The 26,034-nt window shown below is 43.2% G+C and overlaps 1 protein-coding gene across 1 annotated transcript in view; it reads left to right on the forward strand.

The window, feature by feature from the left end:
- Positions 1-26,034, forward strand: part of PREX1 (phosphatidylinositol-3,4,5-trisphosphate dependent Rac exchange factor 1) — a 180,816-nt gene that overhangs the window by 43,849 nt on the left and 110,933 nt on the right. The window lies entirely within an intron of this gene.

The following is a 26,034-nucleotide window of genomic DNA, read 5'->3' on the forward strand; positions in this document are numbered from 1 at the left end:
AAGCAACAGCACATGTGAAAAAGACTTGGGTATACTAATAGATCACAGACTGAATATGAGTCAACAGTGTGATGCAGCAGCAAAAACGGCAAATGCAATTCTAGGATGTTTTAACAGAAGCATACAGTCTAGATCATGTGAAGTTATTATCGCCCTCTCCTCCTCTTTGGTCAGACCTCATCTGGAATACTGTGTCCAGTTTTGGGCACCACATTTTAAAAAAGACATCAACAAACTGGAGCAAATTCAATTCAAAAAAGAGCAACCAGAATGGTGACCGGTCTGCAAACCCTGTCATATGAGGAAAGGTTGCAGGATTTGGGAATGTTTAGCTTGCAGAAGAGAAGACTGAGAGGAGACTTAAGAGCTGTCTACAAATATCTCAAGGGCTGTCACATTGTAGAAGGATCATCTTTATTCACATTTGCACAAGGAAAGACTAGAAGCAATGGGATGAAACTGAATGGGAGGAGACGCAGATTAGATAAAGCTGTAGCTTTGGAATCCGCTGCCCCACTTACACATACCAAAACTCGCAAAATCAACAGACAGCCCTGGCACACCAGCCTGACCAAAGAGCTGAGGCGAGCTTCCAGGGCTGCTGAGCGCAGATGGAAAAGATCCCACTCCAACGAGCATTTCATCGCATTCAAACAGTCCCTCACTACTTTCAAGACCACACTCGCCACAGCTAAACAAACCTACTTCTCATCTCTCATATCCTCCCTGTCTCACAACCCTAAACAGTTATTCAACACCTTCAATTCTCTCCTCCGCCCCCCAGCACCTCCTCCCTCCCCACTCATCTCAGCTGAAGACTTTGCCTCATTTTTCAAGCAGAAAATTGATAACATCAGGGACAGTTTTGGTCAACAACCCCCAGAGCCCTTCCTCCCGACTTCCCAGCCCTCCACCTTCAAAACCAACTTCTCCACCATTACAGAAGATCGACTCTCCACTCTACTCTCAAGATCACATCTCACCACCTGTGCACTCGACCCGATCCCATCCCACTTCATCCCAAACCTCACCACAGTCTTCATCCCAACCCTAACCCATCTCTTCAACCTATCACTAACAACTGGTGTTTTCCCCTCAAGCTTTAAACATGCCTCCATCACACCTATCCTCAAAAAGCCCTCTCTTGACCCATCCTCTGTATCTAGCTATCGCCCTATATCACTTCTCCCATACGCCTCCAAGCTACTGGAACAACACGTCTACCTTGAACTGTCCTCCCATCTCTCTTCTTGCTCCCTCTTCGACCGCTTACAATCTGGCTTCCGGTCACACCACTCCACTGAAACTGCCCTTACTAAGGTCACCAATGACCTCTTAACTGCCAAGAGCAAGCGACACTACTCTGTCCTCCTCCTCCTGGACCTGTCGGCTGCCTTTGACACAGTGGACCATTCCCTATTATTACAGACCCTCTCATCCCTCGGCATCACAGACTTGGCCCTCTCCTGGATCTCATCATACCTAACAGACCGGACATTCAGCGTCTCCCACTCACACACCACCTCCTCACCTCGCCCCCTATCTGTCGGAGTCCCACAAGGTTCAGTCCTAGGGCCCCTGCTGTTCTCTATTTACACCTTTGGCCTGGGACAGCTCATAGAATCTCATGGCTTTCAGTATCATCTTTATGCTGATGACACACAGATCTACATCTCTGGACCAGATATCACCTCCCTACTAACCAGAATCCCTCAATGTCTGTCCACTATTTCATCCTTCTTCTCCACTAGATATCTGAAACTCAACATGGACAAAACAGAATTCATCATCTTTCCCCCATCTCACGTGACCCCCCCCTACGAACCTATCAATTACAGTAAATGACTGCCCACTCTCCCCAGTCCCACAAGCTCGCTGCCTCGGAGTAATCCTTGATGCTGATCTCTCCTTCAAACCACATATTCAAACCCTTTCCACTTCCTGCCGACTTCAACTCAAAAATATTTCACGCATCCGTTCATTCCTCACCCAAGAATCTGCAAAAACCCTAGTCCATGCCCTCATCATCTCTCGCCTTGACTACTGCAACCTCATGCTCTGCGGCCTCCCCTCAAACACTCTCGCACCCCTCCAATCTATTCTAAACTCTGCTGCCCGACTAATCCACCTGTCCCCCCGCTATTCCCCAGCTTCTCCCCTCTGTCAATCCCTTCACTGGCTCCCAATTGCCCAGAGACTCCATTACAAAACCCTAACCATGACATACAAAGCCATCCACAACTTGTCTCCTCCATACATCTGTGACCTCGTCTCCCGGTACTTTCCTGCACGCAACCTCCGATCCTCACAAGATCTCCTTCTCTACTCCCCTCTTATCTCCTCTTCCCACAATCGCATACAAGATTTCTCTCGCGCATCACCCCTACTCTGGAACTCTCTACCACAACATATCAGACTCTCACCTACCATCGAAACCTTCAAAAAGAGCCTGAAGACCCACCTCTTCCGACAAGCCTATAACCTGCAGTAACCACCGATCGACCAAACCGCTGCACGACCAGCTCTACCCTCGCCTACTGTATTATCACCCATCCCTTGAAGATTGTGAGCCCTCGCGGGCAGGGTCCTCTCTCCTCCTGTACCAGTTATGACTTGTATTGTTTAAGATTATTGTACTTGTTTTTATGTATACCCCCCCTCACATGTAAAGCGCCATGGAATAAATGGCGCTATAACAATAAATAATAATAATAATAATAATAATAATATTAGAAAAAACTTTTTGACAGAGTGATCAATGAGTGGAACAGGCTGTCACGGGAGGTGGTGAGTTCTCCTTCAATAGAAGTCTTCAAACAGAGACTGGACAGACATCTGTCTGGGATGATTTAGCGAATCCTGATTTGAGCAGGGGGTTGGCCACGATGCCCCAGGAGGTCCCTTTCAACTCTATGATTCTATGATTGCACTTTTTTTTGCAATTTCACTGCACATGGAAATTTTTTCCCGTTTTCTAGTACACAACATGGTAAATCCAATGGTGTTGTTCAAAAGTACAACTCGTCCCACAAAAAATAAGCCCTCACATGGCCATATTTTTGGAAAAATAGAAAAGTTATGGCTATGGGAAGGAGGGGAGCGAAAAACAAAAACGCAAAACCGAAAAAAAGCTCCGTGGGTTAAGGGGTAAACGAGCAAATTGGCTACATCTAAGCAATTGGTAGTTATTATCCTATTTAGAAGTACTTCTATGTAAATGTGATAGTTTTGTGCGCATAGAATATTATTGTTCTCGGCAGCACATGACCTGTTTACACAGGACAATGTTCTGAGAATGATGACTTTCGAGTAAGCTTATCCGCTTCATGACCGCCAACGGTAGATAAACGTCGGCGCTACCAGGGCTTTGTGTAGCGCCGATGTTTGTCTGCGGTTGGCGTTTTTTGTTGTTCGGGACCCCCACGTACCTTATAACTAGGGGATTCTGGCGCACAACGCTTCCTGTGACCCCCGACCTCATCGAGACCTGATTGATTCAGGTCCTGATGACGTCAGCGTCACACCAGCCAATGAGACACATCACTGGGAAAGTTTGTTGTAGATAAACTATCATCGTGATCGAAATAAACAAAATAGTACATAATCCCCCCGTTTGTCACCCCCCTAGTTAGGCCAACATAACGAAATAAAGAAAATATTTTTTTTTTTTCAGTTTTCCATTAGGGTTAGGGTTGGGCTAGGGTTAGGGATGGGTTAGGGTTGGGATAGGGTTAGGGTTGGGCTAGGGTTAGGGCTAGTCCTAGGGTTAGGGATCGGGTTAGAATTAGGGTTAGGGCGAAATAGGATTAGCATTAGAATTAGGATTAGGGGTTAGGGTTGGGATTAGGGTTAGGGGTGTGTTGGGGTTAGGGTTGGAGCAAGATTTGAGGGGTTTCCACTATTTACCAACTTTGGGGGTCTAAAAATTGGGTCTACAAAAATATCTTTTGTGGAAATAAATAAGACTTAATTTTCACGGCTCTGCATTTATAAACTTCTGTGAAGCGCTTGGGGGTTCAAAGTGCTCACCACACATCTAGATAAGTTCCTTAGGGGGTCTAATTTCCAAAATGGGGTCACTTGTGGGGGGTTTCCACTGTTTAGGCCCATCAGGGGCTCTGCAAACGCAACATGACGCCCGCAGACCATTCCGTCAAAGTCTGCATTACAAAATGGCACTCCTTCCCTTCCGAGCTCTTTCATGCGCCCAAACAGTGGTTCCCCCCCCCCACATATGGGGTATCAGCGTACTCAGGACAAATCGCACAATAACTGTGGGGGTATGATTTCTCCTGTTACCCTTGTAAAAATAAAAATTTGGGGGCAAAAAGATCATTTTTGTGGAAAAAAAAATGGATTTCTTATTTTCACGGCTCTACGTTATAAACTTCTGTGAAGCACTTGAAGGTTCAAAGTGCTCACCACACATCTAGATAAGTTCCTTAATGGGTCTAGTTTCCAAAATGGGGTCACTTGTTGGAGGTTTCCACTGTTTAGGCACATTAAGGGCTCTCCGAACGCAACTTGGCATCCGATCTCAAATTCAGCAAATTCTACGTTGAAAAAGTCAAACGGCGCACCATCCCTTGCGAGCTCTGCTGTGTGTTGAAAAAGTGGTTTACCCCCACATATGGGGTATCGGCGTATTCAGGAGAATTTGTACAACAAATTTTGTGGTTGATTTTCTCTTTTAACACCTGTAAAAATAAAAAAAATTGGTTCTGAAGTAAATTTTTTGCAAAAAAAAGTTAAATGTTAATTTTTTCCTTCCACATTGCTTTAGTTCCTGTGAAGCACTTAAAGGGTTAATAAACTTCTTGAATGTGGTTTTGAACACCTTGAGGGGTCTAGTTTTTAGAATGGTGTCACTTTTTGGTATTTTCTGTCATGTACACCCCTCAAAATGACTTTAAATATGATGTGGTCCCGAAAAAAAATGGTTTTGTAAATTTTGTTGTAAAAATGGGAAATCGCTGGTCAACTTTTAACCCTTATAACTTCCTAACAAAAAAAACATTTTGCTTCCAAAATTGTGGTGATGTAAAGTAGACATGTGGGAAATGTTATTTATTAAGAAATTTTTGTGACACATCTCTCTGATTTAAGGGCATAAAAATTAAAAGTTTTAAAATTGCAAAATTTTCAAAATTTTCGCCATATTTCCGTTTTTTTTCATAAATAAACACAAGACTTATCGAAGAAATTTTACCACTAGCATGAAGTACAATATGTCTTGAAAAAACATTCTCAGAATCAGCGGGATCCATTAAAGCGTTCGAGAGTTAAGGTACTGTCACACTTAGCGATGTACCAGCGATCCTGGCCAGCGATATGACGCGGTCAGGATCGCTGGTGCATCGCTAAGTGGTCGCTAGTGAGCTGCCACACAGTCAGATCTCACCAGCGACATTGCTGGGGACGGGGGTCGCTACTTACCTGTCACACTAGGCGATCCTGCGTCCTCCCACCCGGCTCCACGCTCGTCGCTCGTCTCTCCACAGGAAGTGCCGCAGGAAGCTGACGACGAGAAACAGTCCTGAACGCTCTCGCGCGATCAGCGATAACCAGCGGGGGAGTGGGTCGTAGGTAAGTATCACACACAGCGATATCGCTAGCAATATCGCTATAACGTCACAAGTTATAGCGATATTGCTAGCGATATCGCTTAGTGTGACAGGCCCTTTATAGCCTCATAAAGGGACAGTGGTCAGAATTGTAAAAATTGGCCTGGTCATTAAGCTGCAAACTGGCTCTGTCGCTAAGGGGTTAAATCAAAGATAAACGTTTTCTTCATTTGTTGGGTGATTGCATGCCTGTTTAGAGATGCTAATGATCGGGAAATAAGCTTTCCTAACATGACTAGTTCCTGATAATCATCCATTGTAATTAGGCCCTTTGATTGCCAGCTCAGCAAATAGTATCCCATGTGATAGGCTTAGCTAAATCCATTTACCAGACTGTATCACATATGATATGATTAGATACAGTAGCTTAGCAGACAGTATCACTGATCGGCTATGATACCCCAGCTGAGCAAATAGTATCACACATGATGACATTGGATAAAAAAAAACATTTAAGCAGACCATATCACACTTGATAAGCTAATGATCAAATTTAAGATTTTGCCTGCCTTCATACAAGTTTTTAGGCCCTTGTTTATTGGCCTGTTTACAAGACCCAATAAATACAGTCAGATTATCGTTATCACAGTTGATCTGTCCCCATACAACTTCATGTTGTTGGCCGGCAGCACATCGATCAGAGTAAATGGAGGATGTGTTACAGAGAACATGAAGTTGTATGGGGACTGATCAATTGTGATAGTGATCATTTAACGTTGATTTTTTTTACTGTGGCATATACATGCATGTGTTGGATAATCCCTAGCAGGTTTACACTTGCTAAGGATTAAGAACCATATATATACCGTACTTGTCTAAATGGACCATTAGATACATCTGCTGTAATCCTGGAAACTTTTCACCGTAAGAGCCGTGGTTTTTGGGAAATAGATCTTTTGACTGGTGGAAGTTAATTTTTAGTACTAAGCTTTGTTGGGCTTTGCTGAAATGTGAAGTTGTGTTTCCTCTTTTCATCAGAACAGACAAGTCGTCACTTACTCATCAGGAACTTCTTCATTTTGTCGGATGTTGGATGTAGTTACTGCAGCTTTTTTTTTTTTTTGCTTCCTCTTCTGTAGCTTGGGGCCAAGATCATTAGTAGCGATGAGTATGTGGACCCTCCTGGAGGTCCAGGGCCAGTGATGTCATTCATTCATGAGATGTTCTACTGGTGTCTGTCATATGTTTACACTGTGTTGACTGTCTGGGGGGAGCACTTTTCAGTATCTCGAGAGGCAGAGTATTTGACCCTTTCACACAGATTCTGTTTGTATTGATTTAAGCTGAGATTTATATCCTAATGGTTCCCAGCGTTAGCACATAATGTAGCAGGATTAGCAATTCTTCAAGCTGTAAAATCTCGATTACACAGTGATGAGGTATAACCACCAACCATGCTATCCCTGGTGGATAGGAGGGTGCGGAGAACTAGGCTCTATCATAGAAATTTAAGGACCCCACTGATTGTCATCCTCATCATACTTCTCATCATTCTTATTACCATCACCATCATCCTGCAGGCAGTCTTCCAGATCAGATGAGAACTGATTGCATCGATCTGCATACAAAATTCCTTAATGTCAATCTATATGGGGAACTATCGTTATAAGATCACTTAGATGCCATATAGATGGCAAATTGTCAGCAGCACATTCCTGTTTACACAATCAATGTGTTGCTGACATCAGATTTTTTTTAGACCACATTAAAGATTTAATCGGCCAATGAATGAACATTCTTCAGCTGATCGCAGCAATGTTTACACAGACAAATGATTGGGATTGGGCCATCCTTCTGAGTTTTCATCTGACTAAAAGGACCTTTAAGGCCACCCTCCCATAACATAAAAGTATATGGAACCTGCCAATTTTGGCGGGATATGATGACCATCTAATGTATTTGGACGCCTCTCGACATAAAGACGGTGTCCCTTTAATAAAAGCGGATCCATGCAAAACGGAACAAAAGCCTATGTAAATGGATACAGATCAGACAGCAAAGTGTCTTTTTTTTCTTTTATTAAATCCGTTACAAAGTAATTAAAAGTGAACATGTGAATGGAGCCCAAGCTGTGTTCTTATATCCTTTCTCCTCACTATTCTCCCCTTCATCCTTTATTGTTTTACTTATCATTCTTATCAAATTCATCACCACCTTCCTTAGAGTCCATTCACACTGTAAAATTTATTGTGAATGATTCCCAGTAATTTTCATTTCATGCACTTTAACAGGCTACAGATTTCCCGCCGAACAAGCAAAACAATCATTCGTCGGGTGAAATAATATTTTGTAGTGCACTAAAGATCATCGTTTTCTGTGTAAACAAGACTCCCTTGACTGATTAGGCTATGTGCACACAATGCAGATTTGTTGCGTTTTCGCAGCGTTTTTTTCCATATGGAAATGCTCCAAAAACGCAACGGAATAATAATGCAAGGTTAATCAATGACAGTCCTGAAAAGTTGTGCACATGATCCGGAAACTTCCGTCCTTATTTGCACCATTTTATTTTCCGCAGCATGTCAATTCTTATTGCGGATCTGCAGTGTTTTTCACCCATTGACGTCTATTGAGTCAGTTAAATCTGCTGCAAAAAACCCAGGTGTTAAAAGGTTTGCGGATTTGCTACCAAAAACGCTGCATAATTGTCAAAGGAAATGATGTCAGAAGGAGGAAGAGTGTGTGGGTGGAGAATATAGAATAGAGCCCATCTTGGTTGAAACACATCAACAATGGAGTCCTATCCTATGGAGATTGGACAAGGAAATGACATCACATTTTTTTTGTTAAATAATTTATCTTTGTTTAGCTTACAAATCCGCATGAAAACCCGCATGAAAATTTGCATCAAAAACGCATAAACTCAGCATAAAAAACGTGCGGAATTTCCACTGCCTTTTTCAGCCAAGAGATGCAGAAACCGCGCAGAAATTTCTGCAAGCAAATCTGCAACGTGCGCACATAGCCTTACAGATCGTTCAGTCTGTATCGCTAAGCGCAATCTGCTTGTGTAGAGCTGGCTATTCAACCACCGTTGACCGGTAAATTTTTACCTATTGGTGGTAGTTAATGCCGGGTGGTGAGAAAAACACCTCTGCAATCTTTCCTCAACATCTTTATCTTTTTTATTTTCTTTATCAGTTTTCTTTCTGCTCATTTTTCTTATCTTTGTTATCCTTATTATCACCATTTTCCTTAAGCTCTTTATACACACAACATAGGGGTTGTCTTTTGACGCGCATGAGATCGGGTTTGTCTGATGACATGAGAGAGGGGTAGCCTGAACGCACCCTGAGAAATGGGTCATCTGAGCACACGAGTGAGTTGTAGGTTTGTTCGACATATTGCGGTTGCTCCTTGTTTTCCCCATACATATATTTTCAGAAAGGAGAAAGCTTCTGCTAGACACTCCTGGCCATAGCTGATCTCCTGTAAACCAAAGGGCAGGGCAATGTAATTCTAACTGTTCAATCCATCTCCTTTACTTCAGCTGTCAGGGGAGAATCCGAAGGCTTCCATACGCATCAGATAGTTGACCAGTCCCATAGAATTTGTCATTTTCATCTGATGTATATGGTTTTTAAGGTGCCTGCTCGATAATTGTGAACAAGTGCTCCTAAAAAATTTGTTGTCTGATAATTGTGCAGTATAAACAGGCAGCCAATCATCCAATGAATGGATTGCTCGTTCATTAGGTGAATTGCAGTTCTCGGCAGCACATTGTCCTCTGTAAACAGCTGCTGTGCGGCTGAGTATAATGGCAGCCTATGCGCACAACATGACCTACAGTATATTATAATAATTATAATTAATGATTAATCATGCATTTGAAGTAAGGTCTGTCCGTGCTATTAAATGACTGCCTGTCAGGAAACAAGTAGCTGATCAGTGGACATTTAGTGCCGCCGATTAACCAATGTGTATAGACCTTTACTTATTCATCATCCCCCCGCTGCTCAAATTTTTTTTGCCTCTAATATCAAATAAATATACTAGAAGACATTTGCTTAGTCAGGAAAACCACAAATTGGGTTGGGCCAAGCAGCTCTCGTCTACTGTCACCTGCTTATTTCCTATTTACCAGCCAGCGCTTCCTCTGTTGTATGTATGTGTGTATATATAGAGACTTACCCCCCACATCACTGGTGACTGCGGTATGGGTATAATATACACTGCTCAAAAAAATAAAGGGAACACTTAAAGAACAGAATATAACTCCAAGTAAATCAAACTTCTGTGAAATCAAACGGTCCACTTAGGAAGCAACACTGATTGACAATCAATTTCACATGCTGTTGTGCAAATGGAATAGACAACAGATGGAAATTATTGGCTATAATCAAGACACCCTCAATAAAGGAGTGGTTCTGCAGGTGGGGACCACTGACCACATCTAAGTACTAATGTTTTCTGGCTGATGTTTTGGTCACTTTTGAATGTTGGTTGTGCTTTCACACTCGTGGTAGCATGAGACGGTCTCTACAACCCACACAAATGGCTCAGGTAGTGCAGCTCATCCAGGATGGCACATCAATGCGAGCTGTGGCAAGAAGAAGGTTTGCTGTGACTGTCAACGTAGTGTCCAGAGGCTGGAGGGGCTACCAGGAGACAGGCCAGTACACCAGGAGACGTGGAGGGGGCTGTAGTAGGGCAACAACCCAGCAACCCCCATTCCTAAGTGGACAGTTTGATTTCACAGAAGTTTGATTTACTTGGAGTTATATTCTGTTGTTTAAGTGTACCATTTATTTTTTTGAGCATTGTATATTGTATGATGAATAAATATATATACCCTCACACTGTTGGTGTCTGCTCAGCTGTGTTTTGGTAAGTAGGGTCTGTGTAGTATGGAGGGTTAAATCTTTGGAATATGCTTTGTATAGGGCAGAAATCTTGCCATAGTACCGCTCAAACTAGAGCAGGGCTCGTTGTTAGTTCCCTAATATAAACAGGAATGTTCCTATTCACTGACAGCAAGCACAGAGCTTGAGAAATTGAAGCACAAATGCAATTAGTGAGAGCTGTTTTGTTTCTTGCATAGGGCTGCCCAATCCCGATATCCCGATGTAATATGCAGGGTATAATGTATGAGGAAATTCTGATCTTTGAATCATCTCATGAGGAAAGTTTTTACAGGCCTTGTCACCCCAGATGTTTCATCTGCTTCTCTTCCCTTTTAGAGGATTGATGACAGTGGGCGTAGTCATTTATGGTGAGAGTATAAGAGGCTGGGGTCATCTCTAGGCGGTCCTGTCCCTTCCACAGACACACGAGCCTGCAGTGTCTTTTTGGATAATTTCATGTGATGCCTCTCCCAAACATTGCAGCCGCTTTTGCTCTTTTCATCTTTTTTATGTTTGTTTTTCCTGAATTTCACACATTCTTCTTATATAACGAGGCCACAGCTTATGTAAAGGAGATCCTGTGGATTCTGGCTGTCACAGAGGGCCACTCCACTTCTATCCCTGACATATTGGCTGAACAAAAAGTAGCACTAGTCATGTTCTCCTCAACATTTTCCAAGTTAGCAAAGTTTGAAACCCTGTGAACCCTTTGTCGGCTTTTTTTTGTTTTATTTTGTTCATGTATATTTTTCCCCCTCCATTAACTTTGTGATTGGCCTTTGGAGTTGCCACATGTGGTTGTTCATCTCCCTGATGTCTGTCTTCAACTCCTCTAATCCCTGGATTATCCAGTTCCGATTTATGGAGGAACAGGAATCTTTAATTCTGGGTCTGAGATTTTCTAGTCCTGTCCTCCAAGTGACTCCCTCACCAGAAGATGATCCGCTTGAATTGTGGAGTTGATGCTCTCCATATCCTGATCTTCTGCTCCTATCACCTAGTTTTCAGTATCTATACGTGATGGTGATATTGGCTGGATTTCCAGAAACAGATAGAACTAGGAAAACAAGTGAAAAACAAGTGAATCAAACGTTTCATATTTTCTAGGACTATTCATTTATGGGAATCTACTTCGGTGATGTACTCGCTCCTCCATTCAGGTGCCTCAATGTCTTCTATTTTTGTTCCCATACATCGCGACATCCTTGCAATCTTTTTAGTGTTCTTGTCCAGAGAGGCGCTGTAAAGTAGTGAGGCCTTCATGCACCTATGGAAAACTTACCAATAGCCATGCACTCTTTTTCAGGTCACTCTCTACTACTTGATTCCCGCTCCATGAATGTGTGTTTGGGCTCTCATGATGGAGTGTTCCAGGGGTTTCTCATAAGAAGGATTTTGGAAGCGCTGTTTTCTCTGAGGCCTTGGTGTGTGCTGAGAATGGTCAACTCTTCCTGGAGTCTTGGGAGATCTTTTCTTCTGTAAGCCTTCTACTGTAGAGCTGTAAAGTATTTCTTGTAATGTGCACAGCGCTGCCTCTGACGTGTTCACCCTGTTACCCCAGAGATTTCCTGTTATCCACCTGGCTGCTTCCAACATCAGTCATATTTGGTACGGTTTCCTTTTGACTCCGAGCACCTGCCGCCTGGGCTGACGTTACGCTGGGCGCACAGGATCTTATATAAGAGCAGTAAACTCAAGCCTTCCAGAAAGTTCTTTCATTTCTTATCTCAAGTAGGTCAGAGCTGTGCACAATGGGTCTTTGGACTGCAATCAGAAAACGTCTCGTCTTCCCTGGGAACCGCTGCCTGTTTTGTGCTGTGAACATTGGACGCTTTATGAGCATCTAGAGTCGTCTGGGAAACCTGACAGAGAACGCGGTAGAGATGGGAAGAGAAACAAGGGCTCTATAGCATTTCTAGGGTGTCAGGGACTGGACATACTTACTGTACTCCTCCATGTGTCTGGCCGGTGAACAGTTAATGTTTGTCATCCATAGGAACTTCAGTCTGGGTCCCTGTAGATTTTGTCTGTGTGAGATCACAAGATACCAGAACCATAAATCAGAGCCAACTGGCGGTGCCATCACTAATTTGTATGGTTATATACAGTTACATCCCTCTCCCTATAGATATTTTTGAGGTTCATGAATTAGACAGATCAGGATGAGCAGTTATTGGCCTCTCTCAGAAAGCTTTGGCTGAAAAGCAGGAAAGTCATCAGAAACAGTGTGATAAAAATCAATTTAAAAGAATTAAATAATCTAAGGCAAATGCTGTCTCTACGGAAGCCTTAAAGCAAAACAGCTGTCACCCAGCTGCAGTTTACTTTTCTAAAAAAAACAAACTGCGCTTTAGTCACTGTGCCCGGGTCCAACACTGGTTTTCTGAAACAGAAAATCCCTTTTAAGAGAGTAGTCTAGGATTTGTTGAGGGAACCTTAAGGCTGTGTGCACACGCTGCGGATTGTCCTGCGGATTTTTCCGCACAGATTTGTCAAAAACCGCAGGTAAATCCGCAGGTCAAAAGGCCTGCGGTTTATCTGCAGTTTTTCTGCAGTTTAGCCTGCAGGTTTCCCCTGCGGTTTGACACCTGCCATGAAGCCGGTGCCAAACCGCAGTGGAATCCGCACAAAGTATTGATATGCTGCGGTTTTGAAACCGCAGCAAATCCGCACTGAAAATTTCGCACAGTATGCACTGCGGATTTCTATTTCCATTGATTATAATGGTACGGTACTGTACTGGTACTGGATCCGCAGGTCCAAATCTGCTGCGGATCCGCAGCAAAATCCGCAGCGTGTGCACACAGCCTTAAAAGGTTCTCTCCTGTCTGTATTAGTAAAGTCTTTCATTTCCTGTTAAATAGTTTTTCTGGAGTGTTTTTTTTTTTTCCTTTCAACCCTAGATTGTGCTGTTGCTTTTTTACTCCTCGTAGAAATCAATGAAAGTAGTGATGACTGAGCAGTACGCAGTCCAATAACGTAATCACTGATTGGAAACTGAGATTTTGCAACTGCACACCCCCAAATGCGAACACCCACTTGTCAGTTGCTCATAAAATTTTAGAAAGAATAACAGAGGAACAACACAAAACACAATTTTAAGAAAATATGTTCCGGAATTGAAGAGTGGGTATCAGGACTCCTAGCACTAACTGAGCTAGATGTGTCGAGTGATAGGTCCTTTTGAAAAGGATTTTCGGTATTTCATTATATATGGCCTGTGCTTAGCATAGGTTATCATGATCAGTTCAGTAGTGGTCTGATTCCTAACCTCTGTTTCTGAACCGACCATGGCCAAGGTAGGTTTACATCGGTATTAAATTGACACCGATTGGTAAATGTTTGCTAATCGGCGTTCATCAGACCTGTTTACACAAAAAGGCCACACTTAAATGGAGCCTGTCATCATAAAAATGTGAACCAATCTGCAGGCCCCATGTTATAAAGCAGGTGGGGCTGAGTAGATTGATATATAGTTGTGAGAAAAGTTTCAGTATAACCTGTGTTTTCATCATTTAATCCTCTACTCTTTCTGGGATTTTCAGTCCAGTGGGTGGTCCTCCTCTGCTCTTTCTGGGATTTCAGTCCAGTAGGCAGTCCTATCAATACCTTTCAGTTTTTTTTTCTATAAGTGAGCTTTCAGAGATAGCTGGCAATCACCGAGAAGACCTCCCACTTGACCAAAAATCTCTAAAAGAGCAAAGGATTAAATAATTGAAGCTCAGGTTATATTGAATCTTATCCTCACAAAACTATATATCCATGTACTCCTCTCCCCTTGCTCTGATTGCGTGTTCATGGTGACAGGTTCCTTTTGACGATGAACAAGGTCACTGACCGATTTGTTGTAGATTCCTTAGTGTGCAGAGATTGCCATTGTTCTCGACAGCACAAGTCCTGTTTACACAGGAGAATGTGCTGCCATGAATCTTTAGTGAAATCGAAAAGGTCATTTCACCTTATGAATGAGTGTTTTGGATGTTACTGGTGGGCCTTTGCCCACCCAGTCTGACACTGTCTCCTTCCTCTACAGTTAGTAAGATGCCAAAATGCAAAGGGCCACATTATGTTGTAAATTATTGACCATTGGCCCAAATGATAATCTACTATATGTAAGCTGTCTACAAATTTCTGAAGGGCTGTCACAGTGTAGAGGGATAATTTTCATTCTCATTTGCACATGGAAACAAGAGAAGTAATGGAATGAAACTGAAAGGGAGAAGATACAGATTAGATATTAGAAACAAACTTTTTGAGAGTGAGGGTGATCAATGAGTGGAACAGGCTGCCAAAGAGGTCATGAGTTCTCTTCAAAGGAAGTCTTCAGAGGCTGGACAGATATGTGTTTGAGCAGGGGGTTGGACACGATGACCCTTAAGGGTCCCTTCCAACTCGAACATTCTATGAGGATCAAAGCCCCTTACTCTGGCACCCATATCATTTTACATTATCAAAAAGTGGTTTCCTGCAATAGTTGAAATGCCATTCATGGGGTGCAGGATACGTGAAAGAGGCACGGTTGGTTCCTGTGAAGCTGGTGCTGGTTCTTTGTTACGTGAGTGGCACTGGAACCTGTCAGTACATGTCACAAAAATTCTCACCTCCAAGGCTAGACAACATTCCTTGGCCTGGCACGCCCAAAGAATCAACCTCAGGAGTGCCCAGATCTGGCGAACCCCGAAACGAGAAGAACATTGAGAATTTGACATCTTCACGCATCTTGGTCGTTTTATCCTTTGTTGCGTCAGAAGTAATTCTCATCTTGGAAGGCTGCTAAGGAGTCAGTAAGCAAGACTCCAGCTACAACTTCTTAATGGCTCAAATTTATTGTAATGAAATAGTTACATCAGGCTTTTCATCAACACCATGTATAAGTGATTTTTAAATGGTCACTGTCGTTTCAACAGAATTTATTTAAATCAATAATACCAATAAATAAACATTTTTTTTTTTTTTAGATATGGCATCAGGGGCATATGCTTTTTGCACTACTGAGCCATTTCATCTCCTCTCTCCTGCTTCACTTTAACCTGCTTCACTTAACCTGCTAAAATCTGTCATGCACAAGACAAGATGTGATGCCAGCTCACTGTGGGATCCACTTAATTATATTGAAGTCTGAGTGGAGTAAGAGAGAGGCAGTGAGACACAGAAATAGTGCAACAGCCTTCTTGTGAGTTGTTTTTTTTTTTTCTTTTTTAATCTCGCCCCAATGCTGGATTCACAGTCACACAGCTCAGTACGGCTCTGTAGTGTCCTCCCTCCTGCTGCTGTTTCTAAACCTGCTGGTAAGACAGGAGAGCAGGAATCTCTCATGTCTGTGTGTACTGTGTATGGAAGACCTCAAAGCAGCCTGTTTCCAACCACTAGCTGAGAGACAACTGAAAAATTGGAGTGTATGCAGGGAAAATACTGGTGAAAAATATTACATAATAGTCAGAAATAGTGCTGTTTCTCTTGTATACACATGACCACTTATTCTAAAAAGTCATTAGAATTGACGTGCACTTTTTTTTTTTTTTTTTTTTTTTTTTTAGTTTTCAAGTCACGTTTCATCAACTCTGACTCCACAGCCCTAGTTTTGTTTGGCTTGAAGTCTGTGCTCATCACATTGCACCTACCATTGTGTCAGGGGTACATTACAAAATTATCATGATCAAATATCATGCCTGCACCCCTCAGTGTCACTGTATGTAGGAGGTGCAGTGCATGGGTATCTGATATATGAAAGCAGAGGATGGACATGTCTCTCAAAATGATCTGCTGAGATGGGAGGACTATGAGCCATGGCTAACATCCCAGTCATCTATTGCCAGTCATTGAGCTGGAAGCTTTGTCTCTCTCAGCTGGACCCTGTCACATAAGGAGTAGCTGAGTCCTCTAGATTAATGAGAGAAGTTTTCTTGTCTTTGCTGAACCACAGACAATAGAATCCGCTCTGCGAGAAGAGATTGTTTGTTTCAGTGGGAAATCCCTCAACTGGAATTTTCTCCCGGTCGTGTGGTTCCATGTCTCCAATTCTAAGAAAAGAGAATGAGATGACAAAGTTCTTCGGGAAGACTCTGCTTTACTGTAGTCACATTATTCTCCGGACAAGGCATCAATCCCCGGGTGCAGTACTTCATGCTCCTCCATTTGTGAGTGGCTTGAATTGCCCAGCCATGCAGATCAAGGGCACTTGCATAATTTACGACTAGTTTTATGCAATAAAATACCCAGAAATCAGAAGAGCGTAAAATGTGATATATTTGAATTGTGACTTGAGTAGAAAAAAATGATGTATCAGAATGGAAAGAGATTAGGCAACTCTTGATGATTTTGATATTTTTGCCTTGATGATCCTTAAACCATTGTCAGCCATATTGTGACTGGTCGCACTCATCCTACTGGTCTGTGTATCTTATAAAGTACAGATTATGTGTGTCAGGAATGGCCACTCTGTGATGTAGAAGATCCATGGCTTTTCCTTTTTAGCCTCATGACATAACAGCGATTGGGGCAAAATCATTCCTTCATTCAGGTGGTCAGTCACCAATTATGCTGGTGGCCAATGGCTGACCAGGCGGGTGGTCTCGTATCTCGGTGTCTGCCTCCTTGTGCATGTGCTCATTCTTTGCTTCTATAACCATGACTCTGTCTCTGTAGCTGTTAATTGTAGTTAGGTCGCACCTCGGTGTCTGTCAGTCAGGTGTTATCACAGTCATCTCCAGGAATTTCACACACCTCGTGTTGTAAATGAACTACTAATTATCAGATCCCAAACCTAATTTGGTTTTAGCGTTACCGTACCGGTAGGGGCAACAAATTGCACAGAAACGCCGTTCACATATGTTTATTGTGGAGGCAAGTGGTGACTGTGAGGAGTAACGTCCCTGTGTGAACTTTAGGCAGTATATTCTGAATTTGCACCAAATTCTTCATCATATTGCTGAATTTGACACAAAGTCCACCAATGATAAAGAAGACAAAAAATGACTTATTGAATTGGGGCCAAAAATCATCCGTTTTTCTCCTTTGGACTAATGTGTTTGGTCAATACAGCACCTCAAGGGCTAGTAACCACTCATTTTTCCAAGAGTTGTGGTATGATGCAGCGCAGTCTATGGGGTTTATGATGATGAATCTGGAAGATGTGTGATCTTATATATCATGATTGCGTCATCTAGCTGTACAGGAGAGTCTTGTCTAAATATATCAGAAAGTGTTGATTAATGAGGCGAATGTGGTGCATGGGTCTGTTTTACAGCCATTGATCACCGTCGTCAACTTGCCCGTAGATTCTTGGTTCTACTCTCTGGGGTAAAGTGTGATAATTGACATCCAGGCTACAGCTCATATGATGTCATGGTAAAAATAGACACGCAGCTTGGGTTACTGAGTGAGATCCTGCAGGGAGTCTGCTCTGGACGCCACGTCCAGAACCGCTGTCTGGATCTGTGTCACTGCTTTTACTTTTATCTCTGTAGATAAAAGTTTCTGCTCCTGCAGTGTCAGGGAAAACCTGGGATAATTAACGCAAAGGGGCGACTGATTATAATAAGCTGTCAATGCACAGAGTATCTGCAGGGTCTAAAAATGTGCTGCACTCTGCGTCTGTTAAATGGATAGTGTTACGTAACTAAAACTCTATCATCGTAGAATGAGAAGTTTTGCAACCTTCATAATTTTTCATGACATTGCTTACTGTTATGAATGGGCACCGATGAGGATAGCAGGCCCAAGCTAAGCCACAGAAAACCAGAGAGGTTGGTAACTAGGCGGATGCAGACCCCTGATCCTGTCCACACAACTAGCAGTAGCCGTGGAGCGTGCCTACGATGATTCTACACGCCTCGGCACAGCCGGAGAGCTAACTAAGCCTAAAGCAAGAAAGGGGAAATCTAAACTGTCACGGAGCAGCCCCCAAACATATATTGTCGGTGAGACAAGATGAAAACACAAACGCAGAAAGAAACATAGACTGAGCAAACGATGGGGCCCACACTGACTAGACAGGAAAGGAAAGACACTGTCTGCAATCACGCAAAAAAACCTGCAAAAAGTCCAACACGTCTGATGCACAAAAACAATGAAGTCGCACGACTTCGCCCACTATATCAGCACTCTGGTATATTCTGAAAGCAAAGCAAAAAGAGACCAATAACAGGGGACAAAACAAACTGGCACATGCAGTAACATATGGATGGTGATTCAGCACAGCCCCAGCCAGAGCTGGCTGACCCGCACAAAGCAGAGATAAACAAAACCAGATCTAATGCAAACAGAATAACAAATGAACCACTTATCTGAACATGCAGGGAAAAAGCAGGAGACATCAGATCTCAGAAGGAACAGGAAGGAAATCACCAGCAGGGATAGAGGGAGTCAGCTGTCTTAAATCCCAATCAGAAACCCCAGATCTCCAATCGTCTTCCTCATTATCAGGTGGCAAGCCTCTGTCAATCAGATCAGCTCCACTACCTCCAGTAACCAATAGAGGGAGTCCAGAAAGAGAACTCGCAACCCCTCTGTCAATCTGACCAGCTTCACTACCTTCAGTAATCACCAGGGGAAGCCAGAGAGAGAATTAACAACAGCTTACTGTCTGTGAATGGGAACATTTTTGTTGCTGGAAACGCCTCCTGAACTGGTCCTAATGTTTGATATCAACTGCATTGGGAAAATAACTCCATGTATCTTAGGTGTACCCCACTACTCTTCCACAAGAGAAAATTTAGTCCTGCATTATACTGGACAGTATGGTGCTTTTAGGAGTTTTGCAGCCTAACAATCACCACCACGCTTTTACCAAGCTGCAACTGTTGTAACCTGCATCTTCTCAGCAGCCCTATACTTTATAGACCCTGGTCCTCTATATACTGTATAGATCCAGAACAGGTCATCTTCTATATACTGTACATTTATATGGTCTTCCCTCAGGTGCAGTGTATTTGAATAAACTCTCATCAGGCTGTCTTCTGTGAATTCTATAGATCCTGGTCATGCCATCTTGTATTCGTAACTTTTAGACAATCGTCTGTCTGGCCTCCGTGCCGATGTATCGCCACGTAGACCTGCATTCGGCAACCATCTATATACAGTTATGTGTATAGTGTCTGCTTTACTATGAACCATGACCTCAGTTTCTCACTTGTGATTTATTGAGGTCACTTTTTTGTCTTGTGGTATTCACTGATGTTTTTTTGTGTCAGAATTCTTCAAAATAGTGCATGCAGTTCATGAATTTGGCATAAAATATAAAAAAAGCTTATTTTTGTCTCTAATCATTTTTGCAACTTTTGAGTGCAAAAAGTTGCAAATTCTTTAAATAGTCTCATGTTTGCCATAAAATACACCACATTGAAAACTCAGACAGAAACTTTACTCTAGGAAAGGACTCTGGAGTGAGTTTCCCTTCACCCTTTCCCCCAAAAAAATATATGAAATTTGGTAAAAGTTTGTCTAAAACTTGTGCATAGACAAAGGTGTCAGCTGGGGAAAAATACCCCAAAAACACAAATGTTTAAAAATGGCACCAAACTTCTAAAGAATAAGGAACAAACCATGTGTTGACATTAAAGGATTTAGGGGAAATGACTTTCCTCTCTTAAGGGGGTTTTACACTAAGCAATATCGCTAGCAATATCGCTAAAACGTCACTGGTTTTGTGACGTTATAGCGATATTGCTAGCGATATCGCTATGTGTGATACTTACCAGCGACCGGCTCCCCCGCTGTCCATCGCTGATCGCGCGAGAATGTCCGGCTCCATTTCTCGTCGGGCGCTTCCTGCTGTGACGACGAGCGACGCGTGGACGCGGGCGGGAGGACGCAGGATCGCTGTGTGTGAATGGTAAGTATCGTCCGCTGCGTCGCTGCTGCATCGCTGCTGCATCGCTGTGAGATCTTTCTGTATGAAAGCTCACTAGCGATCACTTAGCGATGCACCAGCGATCCTGACCGGGTCGGATCGCTGGTTGGATCGCTGGTGCATCGCTAAATGTAAAAGGGCCTTTAGGTTCATGCCTTTGTCATTTCTGTAATGTTATTTCTTGGTCTCCCCTCCTTTCTTCTTCAGTCTGAGTCTGAGTTCTAAGTTCTTTAATTCTCACACAGTGGTCTCTGTCATTGTCTCTTATGTCACAGAGGAGACCACCAATGGCAGACCAATGAAAAGACCGCAGGACAATATAATTTCCTTGTCGTGCGGTGGCGCGGTTTCCTCTGCAGTGCGGATCTACTGTGTATGGCAGTACAGTGCTATGCGCAGGTGAAGCAGATCTTTTTACTCTTTGAATTATAATTTCTGTAGAACATTTCCTGTCCCAAAATTCCAGGTCTCGTTTCCGTCTTGTAACTGATTATTTTGTTTAAAACTGGATCACTGCTGATTAAGGCTTAATTATTGAGTCATTTTTTGCATGTCGAAGAACCATTGTTAGAACCCCCATTTTATATTTGATTGTGTAGATGTCATCTCACCGTGTGACATAAAACCTTTGGAACATGTTGCAACGATCAGGAACGATCACTCCGAGTGTGGGGCATTGGTTTGTTTGCGAACAGGAATGGTCTCTCTTTCAATGGGGTTACCAACTGTCCTTACAGAATCTGTGGGGAGGAGGGGGTTGGTGTCAATAGTTGCAGACAAGTGTCCTTCATTCCTTGGCCCTTTTCTTTCTCTTCTCCTGTCCTTAATGCAGCCATTATCAGAGGCTAGCCAGCTGTTCCCCACAGATAAATCTTCCCACATCTGTTGCAACCCCCCACGCTCATACACAGCAGCAGCTTGTGCCGTTTTGGATGTTGCTCTATGATTAGTGGTCCTGCCTTCAAGGAGACCCCCTTTACCCACACTACCTTTATTTTCTGATGGTATATGACCCAAAGTTTGTCTTTATGATGTCTCCTTTCTAAACGGTAGGAGAACCTGAGGATTATACTATACCAAATGAACACAGCACAGTGATAGTCTTCATTCAGTGTTCCTCAATGTTTTACTGGCTGAAAACACATTTGGGATAAATTGCTGATTTTATTTTCATTATTTAAGTTTATTAAAATTAATGTCAATTTTAATTAGCATCAATTTAATGAGTCCAAAGCGGTCGGACTCGTGCCACTGCTGTTGTCCTCAATCCAGGTGCATGCCTCGTGTTTGTCCGCTGGTCCTCACATTTACAGGTGCCTCGTGTTGTGCGTCGAAGACAGGTCCACTTTACAGCCACTTCTGTATGTGATAACCCAGTGCGGCTGTCTTGTACTGTGAGGTGATTAACTGCAGTGGGCGAGATGTGTGTGGGATTGTAGGAATAGGTGGGAGATGTAATTGTTCGACATGCGTCATATCTATATGACTGGCTGATGACGTGCTGGGCTTCTCCGTGCAGGACATTTTATGAAATGTGCTTACAGGTTATTATAGCTATTGGCTTTTCTGCTGCATCCTGTAATTGCCATACACCATGCACTTTCCCAGGTCATTGTTCTCGGATCATTGGCCGTTTCTGTGTCTAATGTAATGCAGAGTAGAGACTTCCTGCCAATCAGAGAAGAGATCATTTATTTATCCACCACCAGTGTCCTCGTTATAAACGACACTGCACGTCGTGTGTAGGAGACAGGAAACATCAGAATCCAGTTCCAGCTCAGGATCATAACAATTTTAATAGAGCAATGACTCGTCTGATCTGCTACTTATACCCAAAGTCTCAGCCAAGGCTTACACCCATACACTAGTCCCAATAAAATTTGCACCATACAAGTTAATAGGAAAAGGTGGGATGCGTCATAGGTTCTCGTACCTTGAACATCTTAGTCCTCTTTCACACATCCGTTTGTCTCCATCAGTCAAAATCCGCCGTTTTGCAAAAAAAAACGGATCCGCCATTTTTCTTGGCGGATCCGTTTTTTTTTCCCCATTGACTTGCATTATCGGCGGATCTTGACGGATGGTCAACCGTTGGATCCTTTTTTTACGGATCCGCCAAATTTTCGGCGTCCGCTAACATGACTGGACGGACCATGAAACGTTTTTTTGCCTTGCCGGATCCGCATTTTTCACTGCGCATGCCCGGAAGAATTACCTTTGACCGAAATTTAACCCTAAACCCGGTTCTGGCAGCTGAAAAAAATCTCTCTCTCACGGTTCCTTTAAAATTCTACCTTGCACGGATCCGTCAAAACAACAGTTTGGTGTCACTCGTTTTCAATCTGTAGGACGGATCCGTTTTCTGCCATTTTGGCGGATTTCGACTGAGCAGAAAAACGGATGTTTTTTGACGTCAGTCAAAATCCGTCATTTTGCAAAAAAAAACGGATCCGACTTTTTTTGGCGGATCCGTTTTTTTCCCATTGACTTGCATTGCGGCGGATTTTGACGGATGGTCATCCGTTACATCCGTTTTTTGACGGATTCATCAAAATTTTGGCTTCCGCGGTCTTGAGTGGACGGACAATGAAACGTTTTTTGTGTGTGGCAAAAAAGCGGATAGCAATGGATCCGTCGCTGTCCGCCATGCGTTATAATGGACGCCTATGGGCGGCGGATCCGTTGGCAACCGTTAATTGACGGAACCCGCCAATTAATCTCTCTCTCTCTCCTTTTCCAGAGTCATGTCACTTTAAATTTCATGAAAAATCAGCTAAAAACGGATCCATCTAAAAACGAATCCTGTGTCATCCGTTTGTGGCAAAACGGAAACGGATCTGTTTTTTCACACTCTGGCGGATTTTGACTGACGTCAAAAAACTGAAGTGTGAAACAGGCCTAAAGCTCTCCTCTATGGCGCCCAGATCCTGAAAAGAGGAAAACAATGTCTCTCGTTCTTCTCTGTATGATCCTGAGACCAAAGAAATCTGGTGGGTTTCTCATGGATCTGCTTTATACCGTCCAGGGACATGGCAGATCGCAGATTCTCTTGTATATCTACCCGGTGTGGTTCATAGTGTTTTTGTTAATGTGCTCTGTGTGGTACAGGGCTCAGGAGATTTGTAGGCTCTCTTGTGTATCTGGGCCATGTGGTACAGGAGCTTCACAGATCTGCAGGTTCTCTCGTTGGTCTAGACAGTGTGGTCCGGAGGCTCAGCAGACCTTCAGATTCTCTCGTTGATCTGTAAAGTGCCCAAGCGAGGTAGTTGTGGGCTAGTTGCTGCTCCCACTCGCTCTGGCACTCTACAGACAAGTGTCCCCATCCCAGTGTGCTGCTGTGTGTTGGGTACATCACACTTGCATCTGACCTGCAGGCCTCCATTGGCTCCAGGTTTTCCTCTTCTGGAACCTTGGCAGCAATCAGTCCAGGTGACACAAGTTTTGTAAAAGAAAAAAAAAAAAACAATCAAACTTTTACTGTACACGTGGCAATATTTACAAACAACAAGTTAAAAGAAAAAAAAGGGGTTGGTACCATGTTAGCCACTTGAGAAAAGAATGCTCTCCGTTGGAAAAATAAAATAGTTTTGTAGTTATGATACCTTTTGGCTAACAAAAATAATTTTTGTTAACCTTTAAAAGGTATCATAACTACAAGATTATCTTGTTTTTCCCTTTGAGAGCATGCGCTTTACAAACAAACATATAGGATAAGGCCCAACGGGTTGTTCTCTTTCCCGCAACTACCAGACACAACTTCAGCCCTGGTTCTCGGTATAAGTAGTCTATGTTGAGTGTCTCTCTTGCTACAGGTGCATCTCACAAAATTAGAACATCATCAAAAAGTTAATTTATTTCAGTTTTTCAATACAAAAAGTGAAACTCATATATTAGATAGTCATTGCAAACAGAGTGATCTATTTCAAGTGTTTATTTCTGTTTATGATTGCTTACAGCCAATGAAAACCCAAAAGTCATTATTGATTGTGGATACTTCATACAAGACCTTGGAAATCAAGGTTCCAGAGTGTGGAGGAAGAATGGAGAGGCCACAATCCAAGCTGCTTGAGGTCTAATGTGAAGTTTCCACAATCGGTGATGGTTTGGGGAGCCATGTCATCTGCTGGTGTAGGTCCACTGTGTTCTATCAAGACCGAAGTCAGTGCAGCCGTCTACCAGGAAATTTTAGAGCACTTCATGCTTCCCTCTGCCGACAAGCTTTTTGGAGATGGAAATTTCATTCTCCAGCAGGACTTGGCACCTGTCCACACGGCCAAAAGTACCAATACCTGGTTTAAAAACAACAGTATCACTGTGTTTGATTGGCCAGCAAACTCGGCTGACCTTAACCCCATAGAGAATTTATGGGGTATTGTCAAGAGGAAGATAAGAGACACCAGACCCAACAATGCAGATGAGCTGAAGGCTGCTATCAAAGCAACCTGGGCTTCCATAACACCTCAGCAGTGCCACAGGCTGATCACCTCCATGCCACGCCACATTGATGCAGTAATTAATGTAAATAGAGTTCCGACCAAGTATTGAGTGCATTTACTGAACATACATTTCAGTAGGCCAGCGTTTCGGATTTTAAAATAATTTTTTCAAGCTTGTGTTATAAAGTTTTCTAATTTACTGAGATAATGACTTTTGGGTTTTCATTGGCTGTAAACCCTCTTTACATTTAGCGATGCACCAGCGATTCGACCAGCGATCCGACCCGGTCAGGATCGCTGGTGCATCGCTAAATGATCGCTAGTGAGCTGTCACACAGGCCGACCTCACAACGATGCAGCAGCGACGCAGCGCACGATACTCGCCTTTCACACACAGAGATCCTGACGTCCTCCGCCCGCCTCCACGCGTCGCTCGTCGTCACAGCAGGAAGCCCAGCAGGAAGCTGACGACGAGAAATGGAGCCGGACGTTCTCGCGCGATCAGCGATGGACAGCGGGGGAGCCGGTCGGAGGTAAGTATCACACATAGCGATATCGCTAGCGATATCGCTATAACGTCACAAAATCGGTGTCACAAAATCGGTGTAAAACCCCCTTAAGCCATAATCATCAACATTAACAGAAATAAACACTTGAAATAGATCACTCTGTTTAACTCTAATATATGAGTTTTACTTTTTGTATTGAAGAACTGAAATAAATTAACTTTTTGATGTTACTCTAATTTTGTGAGATGCACCTGTATCTTTGCTAGCACTAGGAAATCTTCTCCACCACTTGCAGTGGACCCAGAGTGCAACACCTCCCACCTCGTAGTCTGAGTCCATATTTCCCTGTAACTCCACAGGCTGAGAGAGCCCAAAGTCCCTGACGTCCATCTCGAGGTTGCCCCAGACTTGTAGACGGAATCACACAAAAGGGTATTTTTCATCCACTGCCCCGAGTATTGGGCTCACATTGTCCCTAGCAGCCTATTGCATGAGACTGCTTCTGACACTTCACTCTACTGATTTGCGCTGAACTGTCACTTCCTGAACATGGCACTAGCTCTCAGTTCCTCCTCACCAATCTGAGCCGGCGATTGCAGTTAACCTTGCCTAGGCTAGACTGCTGGCCCCCAGTGGTTGTTACCCTTGGCAACATGCGTGATTATAAAATACATTTAACCCCTTAGGATGTCAGAGAGCAGACCATCAGCTCCACCACTCCTACAGATGTACCTTATGTGGTCTGGTGGTTCAGCAGAGCTGTAGGTTCTT

The sequence above is a fragment of the Dendrobates tinctorius genome, unplaced genomic scaffold, assembly GCF_039654945.1.
Source record: "Dendrobates tinctorius isolate UK_male_01 unplaced genomic scaffold, ASM3965494v1 ptg000065l, whole genome shotgun sequence".
Taxonomy (NCBI): Eukaryota; Metazoa; Chordata; class Amphibia; order Anura; family Dendrobatidae; genus Dendrobates; species Dendrobates tinctorius.